The sequence below is a fragment of the Euprymna scolopes genome, chromosome 43 (genome assembly GCF_053919585.1).
Source record: "Euprymna scolopes isolate OS-2025 chromosome 43, ASM5391958v1, whole genome shotgun sequence".
Lineage (NCBI taxonomy): Eukaryota > Metazoa > Mollusca > Cephalopoda > Sepiida > Sepiolidae > Euprymna > Euprymna scolopes.
The window spans coordinates 12,360,567-12,367,411 of NC_136524.1; the positions used below are offsets into that span (position 1 = coordinate 12,360,567).

The window sequence follows — 6,845 nt, forward strand, 5'->3', positions numbered from 1 at the left end:
AGATTCAAAGTTTTTGAAGTTCTTTGGCTTCTGATGCTGGCTGCTCTGTCTGCAGTCAGTGAAAAAGAAGTCCTTCTAGATTGCCCCCCCCCCCCAATCCAGAATGCTCCTTTCTTGGAGGTGAACGATCTTTCTCTCCCATATTAAAAATCTACATTGTGTCTGCCCTCATGAGAAGACAAGTAAATAAAAACAGTTATAATTTCATAAATGTGATTAAATTAATAATTTAATGATCACACAATTAAATTTAATTATCAAAATCTTACTTGGATTAAAAATAAATTTTAAGGCGAAACAAAAAATGAAAGTAAGACTTCAGGCAGTTCCTATCCAACATTGCTGGAGAATTTTACTTTCATTTTTCTTAATCTAATTATTTTATTATTTATTTTTGGGTAGTACTGCCGTGTCCACTGAATCAGTAAAGATTCAAGACAGAGTTTGATTGGAAGGGGTGGGGTACAAATAGTTCCGCATTTTATTATTGCAACTTACAGGAAGCAAATCAAATTCGTGACCACAAACAAAAACAAACGAAATTACATAAACATGTACACAGGTGGGGTGGGGGGAGGGGGGGGGTCAGAAATCTACATATTTAATATTAATTTAAAAAAAAAAGAAGACAGTTTTAAAGTCAAAAGGTTGTCATTTAAATATAAACTGGCTAACAAAATGGAGACCAAAACACAACTACGGATGGACAGTTGTGCCGGAAATTTAGAACTCAAAGAAAATATGAAATAATTCTATCTGTTGCACAAAAGCCCGATAACATACAGTTTTATAACATTGATAGAAAAAAAAAGCTTATTTTTTATATATTGGTAAGAAAGTTAATAATACATTCATAGATATCCCCTTAACAGAAAGGAAATAAAATAAGACAAACGAAATAGCAAATCACCAAAAAATTTGTTGTAATTGGCTTAACACTAAATAAAATACTGAGAAGATTTACTATGGAATAATAAAAACGAGAGAGAGAGAGAGGGAGAGAAAAGAAAAGCAACTTAAAAAAAAATGAAATAAAAATGTATTTCACAACTTTCTTTTTAAGGTGATAAATTATTATTGACATTTTTACATCCTAGTGCATTTTTACATCCTCGGAAAATTTTCATTTTAGTAGAGTTCCGTCCGTGGCAGAGGGAAGAGTCCATGTTTAGAAGGGCTTTCTAAGACTCCATGTTAAGAAGGGCTTTCTAAATTTGTCGGGAGGGGTGTTAAAATGCGCAAGTGTCTTATTTGTATATTGGTTGCTATTCTCACAATGTTTCAGCCGATGTAATCCCCAGCCTTCTTTAAGGTGCAACATTTTGAACACAAGAACCCAATAGTTAAACTAAATTAAATAAAGGGTCGACATTTTGTAAAGTCCAACCTAAAAATGCATCTAGAAAAGGTTGGAGATTATGTCGGCGGAAACGTTCTGCCTGCCATGACAAAAATGGAGTTTTTCTAGAGACTTTGTTTATAACACACCGAACTACGCTTCATTATTTTGTCAGTAACATGAAAATAAAATTTTAAATAGTTTGTTTAAAAAAAATAAAATAGTTAATGTTACAACGTCTCTACTTAACATCGTTTATTTTTAATGGAATAACACGTTAACACGGGCACTTGTTACATCGATTAAATCACTTAACCACATAATTTAATTACGAAATAATTTAAGATGTTAAATTAAAAACTAAACACAAGAAAAATAAGGATTGAATGCGTAGTTTTAAAAAAAAGCAAACGATATTTAAAATCTGAGCTATCATAAAAATGACATACCTACATGGAAATAGAAAAACTAATATTTCCTGTCCGCATGTTGGAGAGAGATTTTCCTGTTTGCTTTTATATTCACGTTTTTAATCATTCTGACCATTTTTAGTTAAGTGTATTTAAATAAATGTGCTTTCTTTCGCGAGAGAAAGACACGAATTTAAGCGCGTAGTGATAAAACTGCTATTTTTCCAAATCGTCGTCGAAGAACGGAAAAATAAGTCGAATGAACATATCTAATTGTGGAATATATATATATATATATATATATATATATATATATATATATATATATATATATATATATATATATATAATTTTCTCCCTGCTATGTTTGTGACAATACTCTATTTTTCAATTTCCTCTACACAAAAAAGAAAAAAAAGTAGAGATATATATACTGTAATAAACACATCGATACAGAAAAAATATATATACTAGTTTCAGTTTCCGATTATAAGTCGTAAGATAAGTAAAAATCAAATTACGAGTTAGCAGTATAAATAAATAAAACGAATGAATGAACACGTACCTCAAAACACGACACTATCACTGTAAACCCGTGCTTGTTGGTATGCCTACAGTCTCTTCCTTTGTGTATGTTTCATATATATTAATAATATTTATATATGTATATATATATATATATATATATATATACATATATATTTAAATACACATGTATATACTTTCCCTCCTCTCTATATCAATTGTTTCTTCCGACAATACAACAGGCACAGAAAGCGACGGTTGTTAGTTGTGAATTGTCTCCCCTTAGCAACTCATGCCGCAATAACACTGCTGTTGATTGATTAAAATGATCTATATAGTAATATGCGAAGACAATTCATGTTCGTACGTACGTTATCACCACCACTTTCTTTTTTTTTTCCTTTTTTTTTTTTTTAGATAGGATCGTCCGATCACCGAATTTTTATTTTTTTATTTCATCTGATATCGGTTTTATATCGAACATGAAACTCAAACTAAAAATACACTTTTTGTGGCCTTCGAACTAGTTTCAAAGTGTAATTTCTGTTTTGTCCAATAAGAGTATTGTGAGGTGTGCGCTCGCGCCGGACATCTAAATAATAAAAATATGCCATAACTCCCTGGGGGGAGTATCCCCCCCTCCATTACATGATATACTCTGAAACTACTTTAAACAGTACTTACATAAGTATGTTTCAGTTTAAAACAAAGGTGTATTTTAGGGAGTTGAGTTAATTCTTTTCAGGCACTCCCTAATAAAATAAATATTTCAACACAAGCTACTGAATAAACGAACAAACGACTTCGTAAAACTTGCAAGGAAAAGTAAGTCGAGATGCCATTAGGATATAGCTGGGATAGAACTTGTCTGCCATTGCCCGGGAGTTATTCCCAAGTGGGGACCGTCGATACCGATGTAGGCAGAGAGAGGTCCGTTCTCTTTGACGTCTCGCTGGAAAAAGGGAAGAGTTTTTCTTGTCCGGGACGGAAGCAGTTATAGTGTCGTGGGGGCAAGAAAACTACCCCCCCCCCACTCCACCGTGTTTAAACACGCGTCATCTCTAACATGAGCGACGGAGAAAAAGAGAAGCGAATGGACGAATAGCCTCACCTAAAAGGCAAGGTCAGCAGCTGACCTACTTATGTCTCCCTTCCAGCATCCTCGCTGTTAAAGGGAAACACTCATAAAAATTAATCTTTTACGATTAATAACGAAATGATTGTCTTTTTTTGTTTCAGACGGAATGAAATTAAATACAACTCTCAAACTGCCAAACTAAGTTTGACTTGTAAACATTTCGTCTGGAATTAATGACTTTCATTTATCCTTTTTCCGAGACCGACGCCAGTTGTAACACCCTGTCTCCAGAAAGAAAGCGCCTCTCGGCCAAAACAGTTAAGCCGGCTAGGGGGCTACGAGTCCCCTGAATTGGAGATCCCTCACACTAGCCGTCGGATCTCATGCGGTAGCAGCAGCGTTCAGAAAACACCCGAGAACCAGAACCAGTGCCGAAGCAGCGACAGCAGTATTCAAAGAGCCCTTTTCAGGGCTAGGTTCCTACGAAAGACCTACCACTTTGATTACTCTGTTAGCACCTCCTGCTTCCTGCAGCATCCAGCTTCCTGCATCTCCTGCCTGCAACCTCAGCTTCCTGCCTGCAGCCTCAGCTTCTTGCACTGCACCCGCATCTCCTGCCTGCAGTCTCAGCTTCCTGCACCGCTACCTCGCTCGCGCCTCCGGTCCGCTACCTCGCACCTCTGGTCCGCTACCTTGCTCGCACCTCTGGTCCGCTACCTCGCTTACACCTCTGGTCCGCTACCTCGCACCTCCGGTCCGCTACCTCCCTCCGTACCTGTCATCCGTTCCGAACACTGATCCCTCCGTTCTCGGTGTTGTCGGTTCCTCAACACTGACCCCCGAGCTCTCAGTGTTCACCCTGCGTTCCGGATCACCCTGACGCCCAGCTGACCGTTTCCATACCCAGCGAGCACCCTCTGAACCACACTACGTCCAGAATACCAGTCCGGACCTCCAGACCCTGCCTCCAGTGACGTGCGACCTTCCAGGCGATCAGCACCCGGATTTGAACGATTTTGTTTATACTCAAATAAAAGGCGAACCCTCGTCTTTAAATCAAACAACCTGCGTCTGTCATTCTTCTTTGCCTTGCATGCTGTTTACCTTTTGCCTGTGTTTATTTTGTTAGTTGTTGGGTCGATTGTCTCCGGACGATCGGCCCCCGCAACAATAGTTCCTTAAGGGAGTAAGGAAGATCCCTGCGCTATGCCTCTGATTAGTCAGTATGTGCCATATCGCACAGTCAGAAGAAAAGAGTTCTATTTGTTTCTACTACAGTATCATAATACCGTGGGGTTTGCATTCAGGCTGGATGTCCATAGAATGGCAATATTTTTAAGGTAAAACAGATAAAGATACAACTGTAGAATGTCCATGGGTCTTGCTGATAATCCTGTGTACAATATTTTGATTGCAGAAATTACCCTCTGCACCAAAATACCATAGATTCACGACAACAGATGCCACGTACAAATTTATTATGTCTACACTATTAGCCACTATCATATGTAACTTTTGAATGACATTATATACACATTTAGGCATTATAATAAAATCTTATGCTAGTTCCGAGGAGTACCATGATCACAATCTCACCATCTTTAGAGGAAGTAGTTGATATTTTTCTCTCTATCTATTCTGTGCTTCCATTGCTCCCACTATACACCGGCACCATTTCTACATGTTCCTACTTTGCTGGGTTATAACCGTTCTTAACTGATTATTAGACACATACACATACCATAGCTTTTACATATTCCTATTTAAAGATAGTAATTTCTCCCTTCCGAAATCCAGCATAGCTGATTGGCTGCTCAGTAAACATTCTCATATTCTGATATTCACATTTTCCACCATTAAACAAATGGTTCAACACTTATAAGAACATTGCCATTTTTTTTTTTACATATCCATTCGTTTCTTTAGAAACCTTTTGCTCTGGATTTATTATTTTTTTTATTTGCTACATTAACTTTGCATTTCTGGACTTTTCCGATATTAAATTAAATCATTGATAATGCTATTATATTTATTCATTCATGGACACCCGAGACAATACACAGCTACATGAGACTGCTTCTTCTCATACTGACTCCCATCTCCATTATTTCTACATATTTCTATTTATTTATGTATTTATTTATTTAGTTAGAATGTAAAACAAACAATTGTTTCTTTCCTTTTCTTTTATTTCTTAATTATATTTTGCTTACTACATTGCCTTACAGACCACTTCCATTCCAGAATAAATGATAGCATGAACTTCCAGGTTTTATCGACTAACGAGCAAAAGCAAGCAAATATATGTGGAGATATATACTTATATATATATACATAGCGAGGGAGGGATATATATATATATATATATATATATATATATATATATATATATATATATATATATATATATATATAGTGAGAGACTGAGAGGGGGAGACACAGAGAGATAATGGGAGGGAGGGACAGATAGACATAGAGAGATACAGAGAGTGGCAGAGGGAGGGAAAGAGACAGATAGATTAACCCCATTATACTTTTATTTGGGCCACATATTCATTCATAGAGAAATAAAAAGGAACAAACCGTATTATGTGTTCATCAACATTTCGTCTTTATTTTGAGACTTCCCCTGGATGAATGAGATTAAGAAACAAAAAATACCAGTACAAAATATTTGAAATGTTTTTCCAGTAAGAATATTAACTGCGTTCATATTTTTAAAATTACATTAACGACTATATGACGTCACTAAAATTTCCCTCTCTGTAACCCTCCCTCCTCCTTTTTGAATTTCCGTCTTTTTCCGTTTTTCTGAAATAGAACTGCATCTCACTGTGCACGTGAAACATTTTCAAATATTTTGTACTGGTATTTTTTGTTTCTTAATCTCATTCATCCAGAGGAAGTTTTGAAATAAAGACGTAACATTGATGAACACATAATACGGTTTGTTCTTTTTTATTTTCTCTATTTTGTCGGAATACTATTTCCATTATTTTCATCATATTCATTCATGCGTTATAAGGGTAAATTCGAAGCCCATTAAAGTGACACTTCTACCGTGGCCAATTCAATAAAAGTGTTTACTTTTTCTTTGCCTTCTTTTCCAATTACTGTTTTGTGTTCAAGCCTTGGCACAGCCGGTAACTTTTTTTTCTTTGTTTACTCGACACAGTACTATATGCTATTTGCACTTTTACATAGGGGTTTGCTTGATTTGTTAACTTTTTTTTGCATCTGCGGGCTTGCAAACTAATATTAAATGTTTTGCTTCCATTTATAAACTCACGTAGGTCACAAACCAAAATACAATTGTAGCTTGTGGAGGTTGCTAGTTGGGCTACAACAACAACAACAACAGTAGTCATACTTTATTTTTTTGCGGGAGGGGGCATACTAACACTGGGCAACGCCAGTTAATGGATCCTGCTAGTAATAAATATTGTGTGTGTGTGTGTGTGTGTGTGTGTGTGTGTGTGTGTGTGTGTGTGTG

At 36.2% G+C, this 6,845-nt stretch overlaps 1 protein-coding gene across 2 annotated transcripts in view; it reads right to left on the bottom strand.

Moving 5' to 3' along the window:
- LOC145268189 (PDZ domain-containing protein 8-like) overlaps nucleotides 1-2,448 on the bottom strand; it is a 386,752-nt gene extending 384,304 nt beyond the window's left edge. For both annotated transcript variants that reach the window (XM_080123425.1, XM_080123426.1), the window contains exon 1: nucleotides 2,315-2,448. The gene's annotated coding sequence lies outside the window, so the exon portion shown is untranslated. The remainder of the gene's footprint in view (nucleotides 1-2,314) is intronic.
- Nucleotides 2,449-6,845: the final 4,397 nt, after the last annotated feature.